The sequence below is a fragment of the Mesoplodon densirostris genome, chromosome 14 (genome assembly GCF_025265405.1).
Source record: "Mesoplodon densirostris isolate mMesDen1 chromosome 14, mMesDen1 primary haplotype, whole genome shotgun sequence".
Lineage (NCBI taxonomy): Eukaryota > Metazoa > Chordata > Mammalia > Artiodactyla > Ziphiidae > Mesoplodon > Mesoplodon densirostris.
The window spans coordinates 76867200-76884630 of record NC_082674.1 but is presented as its reverse complement, the minus strand read 5'-3'; the positions used below and the strand labels follow the sequence as shown (position 1 = coordinate 76884630).

Here is a 17431-nt window from a genome sequence, read left to right as displayed (position 1 = left end):
TACTTGCTCAGTCTCTTCAAACTGTGGGCTTTGGCGTGGATTTTTTCCTCTTACTATGCCTTGAAACTTTTTCTTGATAGCCAGGCAGGATATACTAGATAAAACAAGTTGAGATAAATAGGTCTTCAGTATTGTGGTAGTAAGAGGTAAGGTGTAGGGGGAGGGGAGCATTCTATGGTCCTGTGATTAGGTCTCAGTCTTAGTGATCCTGTGCCTCTGAACTGTGAACTTCACAACTGCTTCCCAGTCTATCTCCTCCTCCTCACCCCCCACCTTACATGGGACAGGATGGCTAGAGTGGCCTGGAGTTGGGTATTTCCCTTCCCCCAGGTTGGTTAGGCTCTGATAAAACCCTAATAGTTTAGGCTCTGGTAAAATAGTTTCACTTGAAGGCAGGTCTTGTTAAGAACAGAATGTTCTGACTTATTTCAAAATAGTTCCTTTTCCATCCCCCGATGGAAAAACAAGGGAATTTTTCTCTGATGTTCACGGTAAAAACCTGTTTGAGTTCCTGGAAATACTACTTTTGTTTTTGTTTGTTTGTTTGTTTAAGGCATTTTATTTATTTATTTATGCCTTTTAAAAATTTAAGGCATCTAAGCACTGTTCCATAGGTGTTCAAATCAAGTCTGAAAGCCCTTGATCTAATTTAATACAGAAACTTAGTGTGGAATTGTGACAAGCAAAAGGCTGATTTGTAGTTTGGAGACAGAGCTTGCTAGGAATGTATATTTGTCTTTATGAAACATCTCAACAGGATTCATTAATAAATGCTAATAGCTTCTTTTCAAAAAAACTTAAGATTTTGTATTTGTTCTATCAAAGAAATGGTCTGACTTCTTAGTATCATCCACATAAAATGAAAATGAGCTATGTTTAAGACTTACAGGAAACAAGGTAAGTGGGCTTACCTGGAGATAATATTTACAAAAGTGTGCGGGCTCCCTATGATAGGTCTCCCTGGAGTTTTTGACCCTAAGACTTGTCCGCACTGAGCCTCCAGCTATTCAGGTTTTCTTACCCTGGCTCTGGTTCCTGCAGAGATTTCTGCTCCCTCGGGAATTTTTGCTCCCATAAGAAGTGTTTCTCACTATTTGCTTATCTGTCTTTTCAATTTTGGGAAATGTGGTTTGCCTTGTGATCTCATTTCTCTGAAAATCAGAGTTGCTGATTTTTCAGTTTGCTCTGCCTTTTGCTTGACGTTAGGACAGAGTGATGACTTCCAAGCTCCTTATATGATGAACTGGAAACGGAAGTCAAACTCCTTTTTAGGAATAAAGGTAAAATAAAGGCATTCTCAGATGAAGGGAAACTAAGAGAATATGTCACCAGAAGACCTACCCTTAACGAATTACTGAAGGAAGTGCTCGAAACAGAGAGAACATGATAACAGAAGACTTCAGGACCTCGGGAGGAAATAAAGAAAAGTAAGCATGACTATAAACATAATTGACTATGTGAACAAAAATAATAATGATTAGAATGATACTTATAAATATATGTACATATAAAATGAATGACAAAAATAAAATCAAGGCCAGGAGGGGAGAAGTGAAGGTATCGTGTTGTGAGCTTCTTTTACTACATGGGAAGGGGTATAATATCACCTGAAAGTAGACCTCATAAATTAAAGATGTATTCTATAAACACTAAGGAATACTAATATAACACAACAGAGAGAGCAAATAAGGCAACAAAAGAGGTAAAATTTAGTCATAAAAATATCCAATTAATCCAAAAGAAGGTAGAGAAAAAATAAGGGGGGTGGGCAAAGAGCAGATGGGATAATTTTTGGAAAAAATAGCAAGATGAGAGGATTAAACCTAATCATATCAATAATTACATTTAATGTAAATGCTCTAAATATCTCTAATAAAATGCAGAGTTTGTGAAATTAGATCTTTTTAAATAGCAGTTCCAACTGCATGCTACTTATAAGAAATGTATAAATAGGTTAAAAGAAAAAGGATGGGAAAAGATATACAATGTGAACATTAATAAAAAGAATCTGAGCGGCTGTATAAATATAAAAGTAGATTTCAAGCAAAGAATATCATCAGGGATAAAGAAGGACATCTCAAAATGATAAAGGGCTCAATTTTTCAAGAGAACATAACAATCCTAAATAAATGTATGTGCATCTAATAAAAGAGCTTCAAAATACTGAAGCAGAAATTGGCAAAACTATAAGGAGAAATAGATAAATACACATTTAGAGTTACAGATTTCAATACCTTTCTCTCAATAATTGATAGACAAGTAAACAGAAAATCAGAAAGGATGTAGAAGACTCGAACAATACTATTAATAAAATTTAGCTACTTGGCATTTATAGAATACTTCACCCAGAAACAACAGAATGCACATTTTTTACAAGGGCACTTGGAACATTTTCTAAGATGTAATATATTCTGGGCCATAAAACAATGCTTAACTTTAAATAAATTCAAGTTATTAAAAGTATGTTTTCTGAAAAAAAATTACAATTAAAATAGAAATCATTAACAGAAATGTATCTGGAAAATTCCCAAATATTTTGAAACTAAATAATTCATTTTTCAATAACTCATTGGTCAAATAGTAAATCAAAAGGAAAAAAAAGATTATTTTCACATAAAGAAAATGAAAACACCCAATATCAACCTTTGCAAGATGCCACTATAGTAATCTTAGAGGGAAACTTATGGCATGACATGTCTGTTTTAGAAAAAAGGAAAGATCTTGAGTCAATGGCCTCAACTCACACTTGAAAAAAGCAGAAAAAGAAGAGCAAATCAAACCCAAGTAAGAATTAAAAGGGAAATAATAAAGATCAAAGTGAAAAATCTATGAAATAGAAAAACAATAAAGAAAAGTCAATAAACCAAAAACTAGTATTTTAAGTAGATCAACAAAATTTAAAAACCTCTTGTCAGACTGATCAGGAAAAAAGTATTAAGACAGAAATTACTCAATATCAGGAATGATAAAGATGACATCACTCAGATTCTACAGATATTAAAAGGATAATAAGAAAATATTATGAACAACTTTAAGCCTATAAATTAGAAAACATAGATGAAATGGACAAATTCCTTTAAAGACACAAATTATCAGAGCTCACTTAAAATACAATAATAACATGAATTGCCCTCTATCTATGGAATAAACTGAATTGTAGTTAAAATGTTCTCATGAAGAAAACTGCAGGCTGAGATGGCTTCACAAGTGAACTCTACTAAACATTAGGGAAGAAGGAATAACAATCCTCATAAACTCTTTAAGAAAATTGAAGTGAATACTTCCAAGTCATTTTATGAGTCCAGCATTGCCCTGATTCCAAAGCCAAGCAAAGAAAACCATAGACAAGTAACTTTCATGAACAAAATGCAAAAATTTTTAAAGAAAATTTTGCAAATTTAATCCAACAATATATAAAAAGGATAAAACATCATGGCCAAATGGGGTTTATCCCAGGAATGCAAGGTTGGTTTGATATGCAAACCCTAATCAATACAAGTCACTATATTAACTATAAGAGAAAAACCATTTGATCATCTCTATAGGATGCAGAAAAAACTTGGCCAATTTTAACACCCATTCCTGATTAAAAACTTAGAAAACTAAGAACAGAAAAGTACTTTCCATCCTGTGTAAGGTCAGCTATGAAAAACCTACAGTTGATAGCATATTTCATGATGAAAGATGAAATCTTATCACCCTAATGTCATGAACAAGGCAAGGATATCTGTTCTCACTACTCTTTTTCAAGATAGTACTGGAAGTGCTAGCCAGCACAAAAAGACAAGAGAAAGAAATAAAAGTCATGGACTATAAAGAGCCACAGCTGCATAATTATGCATGTATGAAGTTGTCAAGAATCTACAAATAAAACACTACAAAGTGAATTTAGCAAGCTTGCAGGACACAGGACACTATAAAATATTATTATATTTCTATGTGCCATATACCCGAAATACACACACACACACACACATACACACACACTCGGACAGCTACTTTTTGACAAAGGTGCAAAAGCAATTAAATGGAGAAAAGACAGCCTTTTCAACAAGTGACACTGGAACACGTGGATGCCCATGTGCAAAAGAATCACCTTGAGTCCATAACATGCATCATATAAAAATAATTTAAGATGGATTATAGATCTCAATGTAAAATCTGAAACTATAAACCTCTAGATGAAAAACATAGGAGAAAATCTTTGTGATCTTGAGTTAGGCAAAGAGTTTTTGCTACAACACCAGATACACAATCCATAAAAAATAAACTGATAAATGGAACTTTACCAAAATCAAAAACTTGTGCTGTTTGAGAGACACTATTTAGAGAAAGAAAAGAAAAATCACAAATTGGGAGAAAATTTTTGCCACGTATATATCTGATAATGCACTTATGTCTAGAATATATAATGAACTCTCAAAATTCAATAGTAAGAAAATAGCCCAATTAAAAATAAAATGGACAAAAGATTTGAACAGACATTTTCCCAAAGAAGTTATATGGATGGCAATGAGCACATGAAAACATGCTTAACATCATTAGTCATTAGGGAAATGCAAATTAAAATCACAATATGATACCATTACACATATTTCAGAATGGCTAAAATTAAAAAGACTGACCATACCAAGTGCTGCAGAGGATGTGGAGGATCTTAATCCTGATACACTGCTAGTGGGAATATAAAATGATACAACCATTTCGGAAGTTTAAAACTTCTCAAAAAGTTAAACATTTACCACGTGTCCCAGACATTCAATTCCAAGAGAAAAGGCAGCAGATGTCTACACAAAGACTTGTACACAGATGTTCATAGCAGCTTTATCTGTAATAGCACCAAACTGGCAACAACAAAAATGTCCATCCACAGATGAATGGAAAAACAAATTGTGGTACATCTGTAAATTGGACCACTTCTCAGAAAAAAGAAAAGAAAAAGAAAAAAGAAAGAAATGATTTATTGATAAACACAATATGGATAAATCTCAAAAATAACTATGTTGATACAAATAACAAATGCTGGAGGGCATGTGGAGAAAAGGGAACCCTCCTACACTGTTGGTGGGATTGTAAATTGGTGCAGCCACTATGGAGAACAGTATGGAGGTTCCTCAGAAAACTAAAAATAGAGTTACCATATGATCCAGCAATCCCACTCCTGGGCATATATCCAGACAAAACTATAATTCAAAAATATACACGCACCCCTATGTTCATAGCAGCACTATTCATAATAGCCAAGACATGGAAACAACTTAAATGTCCATCGACAGATGAATGGATAAAGAAGATGTGGTACATGTATACCATAGAATATTACTCAGTCATAAAAAAGAAAGAAATAATGGAATCTAAAATATGACACAAATGAACCTATCTATGAAACAGAAACAGAATCACAGGCACAGAGAACAGACTGGTAGTTGCCAAGGGGGAGGGGGTGGGGGGAAGGATGGAGTGGGAGGTTGAGATTAGCAGATGTAAGCTTTTACATATGGAAAGGATAAACAACAAGGTCCTACAGTATAGCACAGAGAACTATATTCAATATCCTATGATAAACCATAATAAAAAAGAATATTAAAAAAATGTATATATGTATAACTGAATCACTTTGCTGTACAGCAGTAGTTAACACAACGTTGTAAATCAACTATACTTCAATAAAAAATAAGTATAAATTAAAAAAATAATGTTGAGTGAAAGAAGTCAGGCCAAAAAAAAAGACTACATACTGTATATTCCATTTATATAAAACTATAGAAAATGAAAATCTACAGTGACATGAAACAAATGAATAGGGATGGAGGGGAAAGAGAAGGGAAGCCTGGGAGAGATTACAAACGTACAGGGGGTGATGGAGATGTTTACTATACAGATTGTTGTGATGGTTTCATGGATGTATACATATGTGAAAACTTACTTTGTATACTTTAAATATGTGCAGTTTTTTGTATGTCTATTATACTGCAGTGAAGCTGCTTTAAAAAAATAAATAAGGCCACAGAAAGTAGCAGGACTTTACTCTCATAAGACTGTACTCTATCTGGTCTGCAAACAGGTGCACACAAAATCTGCACACTTAGCTGGAGCCTACCTGACAACACCTCTGCAACATTATGCAAATCTCCCTGAGAAAGAAACAATAGTTACGTTAGAAACCACCAGAACGTGGTTGTTTCCACATACATTTTTTTGTTTGTTTTCAGATCTGGGTTGTCTTTAGCATGTGGCTGTCAGTTAACCCAACTCGGGGCTTTTCTCTTTGGTTTAGAGAATCTGAAATTGAGCTCTGCTGGGGTTAAGTCCATGTGGTGGTTCATGGGTGTGGAAAGTACCTACAGCTGACCACAGACTAGAGTTCCCTACAACTACATTAGTCTCGGAACTAACTGTTGTCTCCTAAGTTGTTTGTTTTTTTAAAAAAATCCCATGGTCTTCATTTTAATTGCTCTTAACTAATCTATAAAATATGCTTCTTTTCTGTTCTTGTCAGTTCCTAACTTCAGATTTTTCTTTCTGCACTCCGGGGGAGATCTTGCTCTCACTAAAGAATGATTCCAACATCATGTTCAGACTCTCCTTCCCTTTTGTGCTTCCCTGAGCAGACCTCCCAACCCAGCTGCTGTGAAGGGGCCCAGATCTAAGGGCTGTCCTTGACACCCCAAACGTGCCAAGCCTTGTCACTAAGGTGGCCCCGTCGGGGCATAGCCATCTAAAGCAACAGTCTACTTCTTATCAGCAAATCTTGTGCTTCAACAAAGCCTTTTCTAGAATTAACCACACCATGGGGAGGTGGGGAGGAGGGCCAGAGCATCCCTGGGCCTGGGTTTACATAACCCCTCATCAGCTCTGCACCTCACCTCTGTTTTGCAGCTTGCTCAGGGAACCACTGGACTTTGTATCTGTGGAAGAAGGGGGAAGAGACCACTGACTGCATTTCTGTCCCTGGGCTGAAAAGGATGCTATGTCAGAGAACCATTCCAGCAAACTTCAAAGGTCAGTATCACCCCATGTGACAGATGAAGCTCAGAGAGCCTCAGCAGCTCACATGCCCCGGGTCTCAGGGGGACGGGGCAGGGCAAGGATTCGAACCCAGGCCAGAGGACCCACATGCGTTCCTCAGCTCAGCATGCTGCCTCACCACGACTGCTGGGTCACCACCACTCTCCATGACCACCTGTTCATTGCTCCACACTACCGCCGGGTCACTATTCCCCACTGGTCTTATCGTCCAGGTTTCCCTATAAATAAACCCATTTGTCCATGAAGTCAAGGAGGCAGGCAGGGGCCTTTCACATAGAACCTTTTAGGCTGTGTTAAAGAGTTTAGACTTTAGTCTAAGAGAGGGTTTTGCTTAGAAGGAGAGATATGATCAGATCCTTCAAGAAAAGATGCTTACAAGACTAGGAAACAACCTAAATGTCCATCGACAGATGAATGGATAAAGAAGATGTGGTACATATATACAATGGAATATTACTCAGCCATAAAAAGGAATGAAATAATGCCATTTGCAGCAACATGGATGCAACTAGAGATGATCATACTAAGTGAAGTAAGTCAGAAAGAGAAAGACAAATACCATATGATATCACTTATATGTGGAATCTAAAATATGACACAAATGAACTTATCTACGAGACAGAAACACTCACAGACATAGAGAACAGACTTGTGGTTGCCAAGGGGGAAGGGGGTGGGAGAGGGTTGGGCTGGGAGTTTGGGAGTAACAGATGCAAACTCTTATATATAGTATGGATAAACCACAAGGTATAGCACAAGGAACTATATTCAATATCCTGTGATAAACCATAATGGAAAAGAAAAAAAAAAAAAAAAAAACAGAAAGAAAGGATGCTTAGGGACCAGTCCAGGCTCCACTGCAGTAGCCCAGGCAAGAGATGATAGTGTCTTGGACTTGAGTGGTGATAATAAGAATGAAAAAACGTGGAGACACTTAGAAATTGTTTCAGAGGTAGAGTCAAACTAGACTTGTTGAAGAACTAGATGTGGGGAGTGGGGATAATGAGCAGAACCAAGGCTGACTTGCAGGATTTTGTCTTCAGAAATTTGAAAAGCCAAGACAAACAAGAGTGAGGTAAAATCAGACTTGGGAAAATCTTGTGCTTCGTTTGGGACAAATCTAAATTAGAAATGCCTGCTGAAACAGAAGTAGAGTAGACCATGGAATATATGAGTATGGACTCTGGATGGATATAGAAATTCAGGAGTCATGAACACATTGATTGTAAACAGAAAGCCATGAGAGTGGATGAGATCACCAAGGGAGACATTGTGCATAGAGAAGAAAGAGGGGTAAGAAATGAACCCTGGACAGGGCAGCACTTAGAGCAGAGGCAACAGAGGCAGCCAAGAAGACTAGGAAAGAACAGTCAGTGCAGGAGGAGGAAAGCAAACAGCGTGTGGTGTTCTGGAAGCAAAGAGAATAAAGGACATCAGAAAAGAGGTGTGGTCAGTTGTGTCAAATCAGATGAAGACAGACTTGTCCACTGAATTTGGTAGCAACAAATCATGGCAGCCTGCCATATAAATGGTTATATCTAAAAATATCTAGAAAATATTGTTCATCCTCCACACATTTAATAAGCACTGTGTGTGAGATATGCTCTCAGGTACTGGGAAACAGAGATTCATAAGACATGGTCTCTGTTCTCAAGGAGTTTACAGTGTCGAGAAAGAAAGAGGCAATAGCCACTATTGATACTGCAACAGCCCTGTACGTCAGTTTGCCAGTAAGGACACTGCAGCAGGGAGAGGTCAAGGGATGCCTCAGATATTCGATGACAAAGCCCAGGCTTAAATGTAACATCCAAATAGGAATTCGCTAAGGTGACAGCAGTGATTTGACAAGTTAACAACAGTTTGGCCAGAAAGCAAACGTTTGCAGTTGAGGCAGACTTCAGCAAACAGGGAAGATGCTCTCCACTTTGTGAGATGTGTTCCGGTTGGTGGAAGACTGTGTGAATTAGGTAGACTGAGGGAAAGACTAATGGATTTAGGAGCATACAATCAAGACAGCTGGATAGCCTAGTGAAGCTCGCAGAAAACAAGAATATAAAAGTATAAGGAAGATAAAATTAGATTTAACTTGATGGCCATTGTGTCTGAGTAGAAAATGATGTATAAACGAAGACAGCAGAGTGACAAAGACAAGCTGCAAAGTAGGAACCCGGGGCAGGAATATGTTAAGTCCAGAAAAAACATAATGATCTGCTTTTCCATGTGGGATTATAAAAGGTTTTAACTGAACACCAGCTAAAATGGCAAAAGAAAAACAGACTGCAAAGAAAACTCAAGAAACCCACCGAAGAGGGAACTTGGGGGCCCAGTACATACTTGAGGATCCCTAACCTTCCCCATCAGCAACATATGCATGTAATATACGTTAAATAAAAGTGAGGTTGAGAGTTGTTTGCCCAAACTCCATTATCTGACATTATATCTCAGAATTCCTATTGATTTTGCCAGAAATATAACTACTGTAATGGATCTAGAAAATGCCTAAATGGTATTTTCCATCTGAAAATTGTTCTAATTAACTTTTGATCTTTTGTCCAGTTAGACTTTAAAAATTTCTTATGTCAAATCTATTTCTCCTCATCATAATAGAAGAAACTTGTGTCTTCATTTTTAATACCTAGTTGCTTTGAAGATTTTTTAAATACTGAATTTTCATTCTTATCTTTTGGACTGGTTATTTGAAAAATTATGATTTTAATGCAGATAATCTGGAAGGGATAAAAGTATAACTCCGAGTAACTTTCATACTGCTTCCAGTAGAAAAGTAATACACAATGCCAATCTATTTTGGCAAAAAATATTTTTAATGGGCAAAAGACTTGAGTGACCAGATGCCTCATAAAAGAGGATATCTAGGGCTTCCCTGGTGGCGCAGTGGTTGAGAGTCCGCCTGCCGATGCAGGGGACACGGGTTCTTGCCCCGGTCTGGGAAGATCCCACATGCCTCGGAGCGGCTAGGCCTGTGAGCCATGGCCACTGAGCCTGCGCGTCCGGAGCCTGTGCTCCGCAACGGGAGAGGCCACAACAGTGAGAGGCCTGCGTACTGCCAAAAAAAAAAAAAAAAAAAGAGGATATCTAAATGGCCAATAAGCACGTGAAAATGTTCTCAACCCATTATTCATGAGAGAACTCTAAATTAAAACCACACATGAAATATCACCATAAATCCACTCAAATGGCTAAAGTTAAAGAGATGGACAACACTAAAAGTTGGTAAGATGTAGAAAAAGTAGAGCTCTCACGGCTGGTAGGGATGCAAAATGGTACAAGACCACTGAAAAATTTTTGGCATTTTCTAGTAAAATAAACATTTCCCTCCTGAATCACCCAGCAACTCCACTCCTAGGAATTTATCAAAGAGAAGTAATAGTAAATGTCCACCAAAATGTTTATAAGTTTAATTTGTGATAGCTAAAAATAAGACACAACCCATATATCCATTAAATGTCTATCAAGACACACTATAAATTGCAGTGTAGCCATACAATGGAAAACAACTTAGCAATGAAAAAGAGCAAACTACTAAGATCCATGTAATTTAAATTTGGATGAATCTCAAAAACATTATGCTGAGTGAAAGAAACTGAACACAGAAAGACTATATTGTGTGATCCCATTTTTATGAAGTTCAAGAACAGGCAAAACCAATACTATGATGATAGAAGTCAGATAGTAGTTACCTCTGGGGAGATGTTGGCTGAAAGGGCCAGGAAGGAACCCCCTGGGGTGATGGAACTGCTCTGGATCATGATCTAGGTGGGAACGCATAAGTAAGATTTGCACATTTTACTGTATGTAATGTATATCTCAATTTTAAAAAAATATAGAATGAATCACAGATGTAGAAAACAAACATATGATTACCAGGGGATAAGGCAGGGAGGGGGGTGATAGATTGGGAGACTGGGATGGACATATACACACTACTATATATAAAATAGATAACTAATAAGAACCTGCTGTATAGCCTAGGGAAGTCTACTCAGTACTCTGTAATGGCCTATATGGGAAAAGCATCCAAAAAAGAGTGGATATATGTATATGTATAACTGATTTACTTTGCTGTACACCTGCAACTAACACAACATTGTACATCAACTATACTCCAATAAAATTTTTTTTAGAAAAAAATATACAATGAAATAAAGGTCGGGGGCAGAGAGCTATGGTTTTTTCATTTTCTACCATGTGCCAGAAGGGATCTCTTCTGGGGAGGCTGAGCCTCCAACAGCTTGCAGAACTGGTCCAGGCCCAGAACTGACTTAGAACCAAAGTCTGGCTGGTCTTCTCTTCAGTGACTGAGAGCAAGGCCTCTCTCGACTTGAGAGCACCCCAGCTCCAGCCTGTTGATCTGCAAGTGATGACAGGTTTCTCTGTAGAAAGTGCTGGAAGGCTGCCCCTCCCTTCATAGCTGGTCTCAGAAGCCATCGATAGCACCTAACCACAGCCCAGAGGACTCTCCACGCCTGGCTGTAATTAGATAACAGCAGGGTGACCTCTCAGGGGAGAAGCAGGTTTGCTTTGAGACTTCACGCATTGAGCCAGGACCACTTGCCCCTGCTGGTCTTCTTGAGCAGAACTGGGTGTCAGCGGCCATGGGCACAATTCTTATTTATTGGGTTACACTGGCCCAGGCCTATGATCGGGAGCTTTCTTTCTCATGTGCTAGTGCCTTTAACCCTCATGGTAGGTCAGGACTCTTACCCCAAGTGGTAGAGGCCACTCATACTAGAGGGCTGGTCCGTGAGTTCAAATCTCTCTCTCCTTCTCCTTCCCCCATTTCCTCCCTCTCTCCCTCTCTCTCTTCAACTCCATTTTTCTCTGTACTGACTTTATTCTCTGGACCACTTTCTTGCCTGCTCCTGACTTCTTGATTTCAGAATAAGAGAACTTCTCTGGCCCAGGGTCCATACCAGTTATCCCCAAAGGACTCTTATTGAGCCAGGCCAGGGCCAATCACTGCAGCTCAGGCACGGGGCTTTTTGATTGGTTGGTTGGGTTATGGGCTCACCCCCTTGATTGACAGTCCCACCCCTGCAATGGGGGAAAGGGCCGAGCCAGACAAAGCTAGGCCATGCATACAGAGGAGTTTCCAGTGTCCATTCCATGTGCCCATTTCACAGACAGGCATCCAAGTACCTGAGCCCAGATAGTGTAACTGTAAGTAACAGAACAAAGATTTGAGACCAGCTGCCCATCAGGGTACATGAACTGGAAACCACCAGAAGCCTGTCTCCATCCCACTTAGGGGAATCAAGCCCAGCGCTCCCCAGCTTGCTCCACTGAAACGGAAAGAAGCCATGGGGAAGACACAGCCCTAGTCCAAACTCCTTCCCCCGTCCATCACCCACACTCGCTGGTGATAACAGTAGGATGGTTTCTCTCTGAGAAAAGAATGAGATTGATCTGGGTGCTTATTAAAGGCAGGGGTAGATGTTCCATTTGGGGATGGGGGAGCAGAAAGGATTCCCCTGCTGTTAGGGAGATACACAGTGGGAAGGGGGGACCCTGGCTGGGAGGAGAGGGCAGGGGACAGACCCCACAGGCTCTCTTCACTCTCCTGGGAAGAGAAGGTAGGGCTGTGGAGGGGAGTCAGGGACACGAGAGGTCATGTTTTCCCTGTGATTGGGACACTGGTTGAGGGGGAGCTCCTTCAGACAAGGTGCAGCCACCCTGGGGTTCATGGCAGGAAATAACAAGGCTCCTCTGTTTTAGCACTTGCCCTTGGGCATCAGTGTCAGTTGACAGTCCAGGACATAGGGGTGTTTTCCTCAGAGCCTGAGTGCAACAGCTTCCCGGGCTATATACACCCAAACTTCTGAGGACCTCTCCCATAGGTTATGATTTTTAGGCTGTCAGCAGTGGGGACAATTTCTGCCGGGGCTCATGGGAAGGGGAGGATTCAGAAAAAGCCTTCCAAAAGTGGCAACTCCTAAACTGGGTTTTGAAAGATAAATAAGAGTGTTCCAGTTGGCCATGATGGGATGGGGGGCGGAGCATTCCAGGCATTGGGTTGGCATAGTTCTGGGGGTTGTTGGTCCTTTACTATTGTAGAAAGTAAAGGCTACGTCCCCGACAGAGAGAAGAGAGGAAGGCAGGGCGGGAGGCAGATCCCCGGGGCCCCCTGGCTCATGCCACTCCCCAGATTCAGTTTGAGTCCATCTGTATGACTACGGCCATTTGCCACCACCTAGATCACTATCAACCTAATATTTTTCTTCCAATCAACTAAAAAATAAATTTTATCCTACTACCCAAAATGGAAGACCATCTTACTTGTGCTAAATAGAACACAACCATAAAAATAGAAATATAACCATCAAAATAAAAACATTCACCCTTATACCACCTAAAGCCATCTGGTACGTTATATACCACGTTTTGGAAAACTGCCATGAGCCGCAGGGAGCCAGGGAGGGATTTGAAGCAAGAGAATCACATGATCAGATCTGTGCTTTAAAAAGACCAGTCTGTTGGGAGGCCCGTGAACAAGCAGAGGGCCAGGCCAGAGGAGAGAGCAGTTAATCAGTTGTCTATTTTTACAAACCCCGTACACATGTCCTTAAAAAGAAAGCAAAGTTTTTTATTCATATGTCCTTAAAACTAAATTGGGCATCCTCTTCTAGAAGCTCACTAGTACTAGCAACTGGGAATTGTGAAAATGGCCATTTGGTACAAAGAACCGTTTTACGATGAATGGCCGGTCCAATTCCCATCTGGTCTCCCTTTGAGGGGTGAGTTTAGATTCTGGGCTTTCTAAGATCTTTGGGTGAAGAGTGAGCAAAAACCTCTCCCCTATTTTCAGGGTTGAATTCACACAGAGAGGGAACTGGAGACTGCTGACTGTGGTGTATAAAGTCATCGACTGAAGAGGACCAAGGAGCTTATCTGAAGGAGGTGCATCCTTCATCCTTTCCCCACTCAAGGGACTGAAACCAGGCTCTCCCACAGTGCCTGGCCCATGGCTGGCCCTGGGCATCTCACATTCGTCGTTTGCAGCGATAACAGAGGAGTGACGGTCTTGTGTGCAGGCCTGAATGCCAGGGCATCTCACAGAAGTTTCACTGCTGTGATGGCAAATTTTGTGTGTCAACTTGGTGAGGCCACGGTACCCCCTTGTCTGGTCAAAAACCATCTAGACATCGCTGTGGAGGTATTTTTTAGGTACGATTAATGTTTAAATCAGTAGACTTTGAATAAGGCGGAGCTGATGACCCTCCATAACATGGGTGGGCCTCATCCAATCAGTTGAGGGCCTTAAGAGAAAGGACTGAGGTTCCCTGAAGAGGAAGGAATTCTGCCTTCAGACTGCAACATAGAAATTCTGCCTGAGGTTTTAGCCTTTGGACTCAAGACTACAACATTGACTCCTGCTGGAATTTCCAGGCTGCCAAGATGCCCTGTAGATTCTGGACTATCTGTCTATCTATCACCTATCTATCTATCTATCTATCTATCTATCTATCTATCTATCTATCATCTAGCTAGCTGGCTATCTATTTATCTATCTATCTACCATCTAGCTAACTGGCTAGCTATCTATCTACCTACATATATATATACATACATACATCTTATTGGTTCTGTCTCTTTGGAGAACCCTGATTAACACCATTGCCATAACCTGGAGCAACCACCCCAAAATGTAGTGCCTTAAAGCAGCATTTTATTATCTTTCATGATTCTGTGGGTTGACTGGACTCAACTGGACCAGTTTTCTGTTCCACAAGGCCTTGGCAGAAGAGGCTAGTTATCTGGGGCTCCGCTGAGCTGGAGTCTCCAAGACTCCCTCCTCATATAGCTGACAGCTGGTGCTGCCTGCTGACTGGCACCCCAGCTGAGCTATCCTCAGGGTGCTTGGTTCCCATCCACGTGCCATGTGACCCAAGCTTCTGGTATCATGGAAGCTGAGGTCCAAAAGCAAGTAAGCAGAAGCCACCAGCCCACTTAAGGTCTGGACTCGGACGTCCCAGAACACACTTCTGTAGGAGTCCTTTGGTCAAGGCAGTCACAGGACCCGCCCAGGCTGGGGAGGGGAATAGATCCTACATCTCAATTGATGCGTAAAGGAAGGAATGAATTGATGGTGGCCATGTTTGGAAACTATCAACCACACCAAGTATATTTCCCCTATTTTACCCTGAAAAAACCAACAATACATAAGCATATTATGTTATTTATATCTATTTGGGAACACTTAAAGATGTTTCTTTAGCTGCCATTTTTCTCTGCCCACTTCCAAAGAGGATGTGTAGTCGCTTTTAGTGAATGTAATACAGTAATTGCACAGTTGGCATCAAAATAAAGATTAGAAAAAGCCATGTAGAGATAAGAGAAAAGCACGCTAGAGAAAAGCTTGACTAAAATTGTTACTGCAATGGGGCCTCCATTCACTGAGTTCCTGCATGCCCGGAAAGGGGAAGCTAGCCTTTACCAAAATATTCCATTTGATTGAAGGGACCAGGGCCTGCCAATGGGAGAACCTCAAGAGGTAGGAACTTATAAATGACTTATAAATAACAACAGCGTAGAAACAATCCCTCAACCACAGATGCAGAGCATTCTTCTCCCAGAAAAGGGATCACATTACAGAGCTAGAGTCCTGCTGAGGGGAGTTAAAACAGTAGGAACCAAACCAATGTCTGGGCCCCTTGCCGCCGACCCCTCAGAGCCCAGTCTCGGAGCATAGGCTGGTTCCCAGACTTTTTGAAAATTCTTCTGAAGACCGGTGAGCACCCAGGCCTGTGTTTGTGCTGAATTCCCTGCTGTCCAGCTCCTGGTAGTAATTGGATGAGATGCTTGATAACTGAGCAAGGTTGATATCACATCAGGCAGTGACTCCAGGCTCTTCTGGAACCTCCGGAGCTCTGGATTACTGGACAGTGCATGTGGCACTCCATCCAGACATGAAGGTTGGTGGGAGGGCCACAGCGGAAATTCCGAAGAAGGCAATTAAAATGTGTTAACCAAAACAGGAAACATTGGTGAGGTAGATGAGAGCGTTTTACTTCAGAGGTGTGATTTTATCAATACTTCTATTGTTCAAAAACTCATATTTTATTTTTAGAGGTATTTTCCCAAACAAGCCCAAACTTTACTTCTCACTCATTCTAAATTCTTGTGTCTTTTTCATGCTTGCATTTGGGGCAAGATTGGGACAAAACACAGAACACTTTGTTCATGTTGGAGTGTCACGTTCTTTTTTAAAAGCACAAAAGGATTTTTTACTGGTCAAGAGATGCTGTTTCCTGAAGGAGAGAGGGCATCAGGCCAAAGCACTGGTTTAATCAAAAAGATTTAGGAAGGAGTGAACATCTTTTTTCTGTGGTGACCAAAATGATCTCTGACCACTAGCAAACTCATAGCATCGGTACGCAGTGTGACAGATTTTCAAAGCCACCAACTTCTCCAGATCCAAGATGGTTCTGTGCCCATACTCAGTGGATCCATGGCAAATTCACTGAATGTGAGAATTAGAACCTTCCAAAGAACAAGTATGTTAGCCAATGATCATCATTATCATCTTTTTCTATTTTTCGGTCCTAAGAAATTTGGGACAAAATTAAATAAAAGGCTTTTGATTTAATTCAGCCTGTCTTTTGTGTATAAAGCTGCCATGTATCTTTACCTTAAAAAGTTACTGTGGGGGCTTCCCTGGTGGCGCAGTGGTTGAGAGTCCGCCTGCCGATGCAGGGGACGTGGGTTCGTGCCCCGGTTCGGGAGGGTCCTACGTGCCGCGGAGCGGCTGGGCCCGTGAGCCATGGCTGCTGGGCCTGCGTGTCCGGAGCCTGTGCTCTGCGGTGGAAGAGGCCACAGTGGTGAGAGGCCCGCATACCACACACACACAAAAAAAGTTACTGTGAACAGACTGGTGAGTATGCTGTAGTTTTCCATTTTGTGGAGTACCATGCAGCTGTGAAAAGCATTGATGAAGGAGGTCAGGGACATAGAAAGTTATTTCCACTCAATAGAATGCTGAGTGGAAAAGAAGTATATTTCCTAATGTGTACACTGCAATGATCCCATTTTGCATATATCTATCTATCATCTATCTATCTTTCTATACTTACATGCATCCACACATACCTTTTTTTTTAAAGATTTTTTTTGATGTGGACCATTTTTAAAGTCTTTATTGAATTTGTTACAATATTGCTTCTGTTTTATGTTTTGGTTTTTTGTGGCCGCAAGGCATGTGGGATCTTAGCTCCCTGACCGGGGATCAAACCCGCAACCCCTGCATTGGAAGGCGAAGTCTTAACCACTGAACCACCAGGGAAGTCCCCGTCTATACATACCTTTAAAGGACATATACCAAAATGTCAACAGTGGCTATCTCTGATAATGTTTTATTTCCTTCTTATTGTATATATTTATTTTCTAG

General features: G+C 40.5%; 1 long non-coding RNA gene across 1 annotated transcript; it reads left to right on the top strand.

The window, feature by feature from the left end:
• The first annotated feature begins 1349 nt into the window (after positions 1-1349).
• On the top strand, positions 1350-16614 carry LOC132501992 (uncharacterized). The gene is made up of 3 exons (XR_009534375.1): positions 1350-1427; positions 6880-7002; positions 13853-16614. It is a non-coding gene; the product is annotated as an uncharacterized LOC132501992 (long non-coding RNA).
• The last annotated feature ends 817 nt before the right edge of the window (positions 16615-17431 follow it).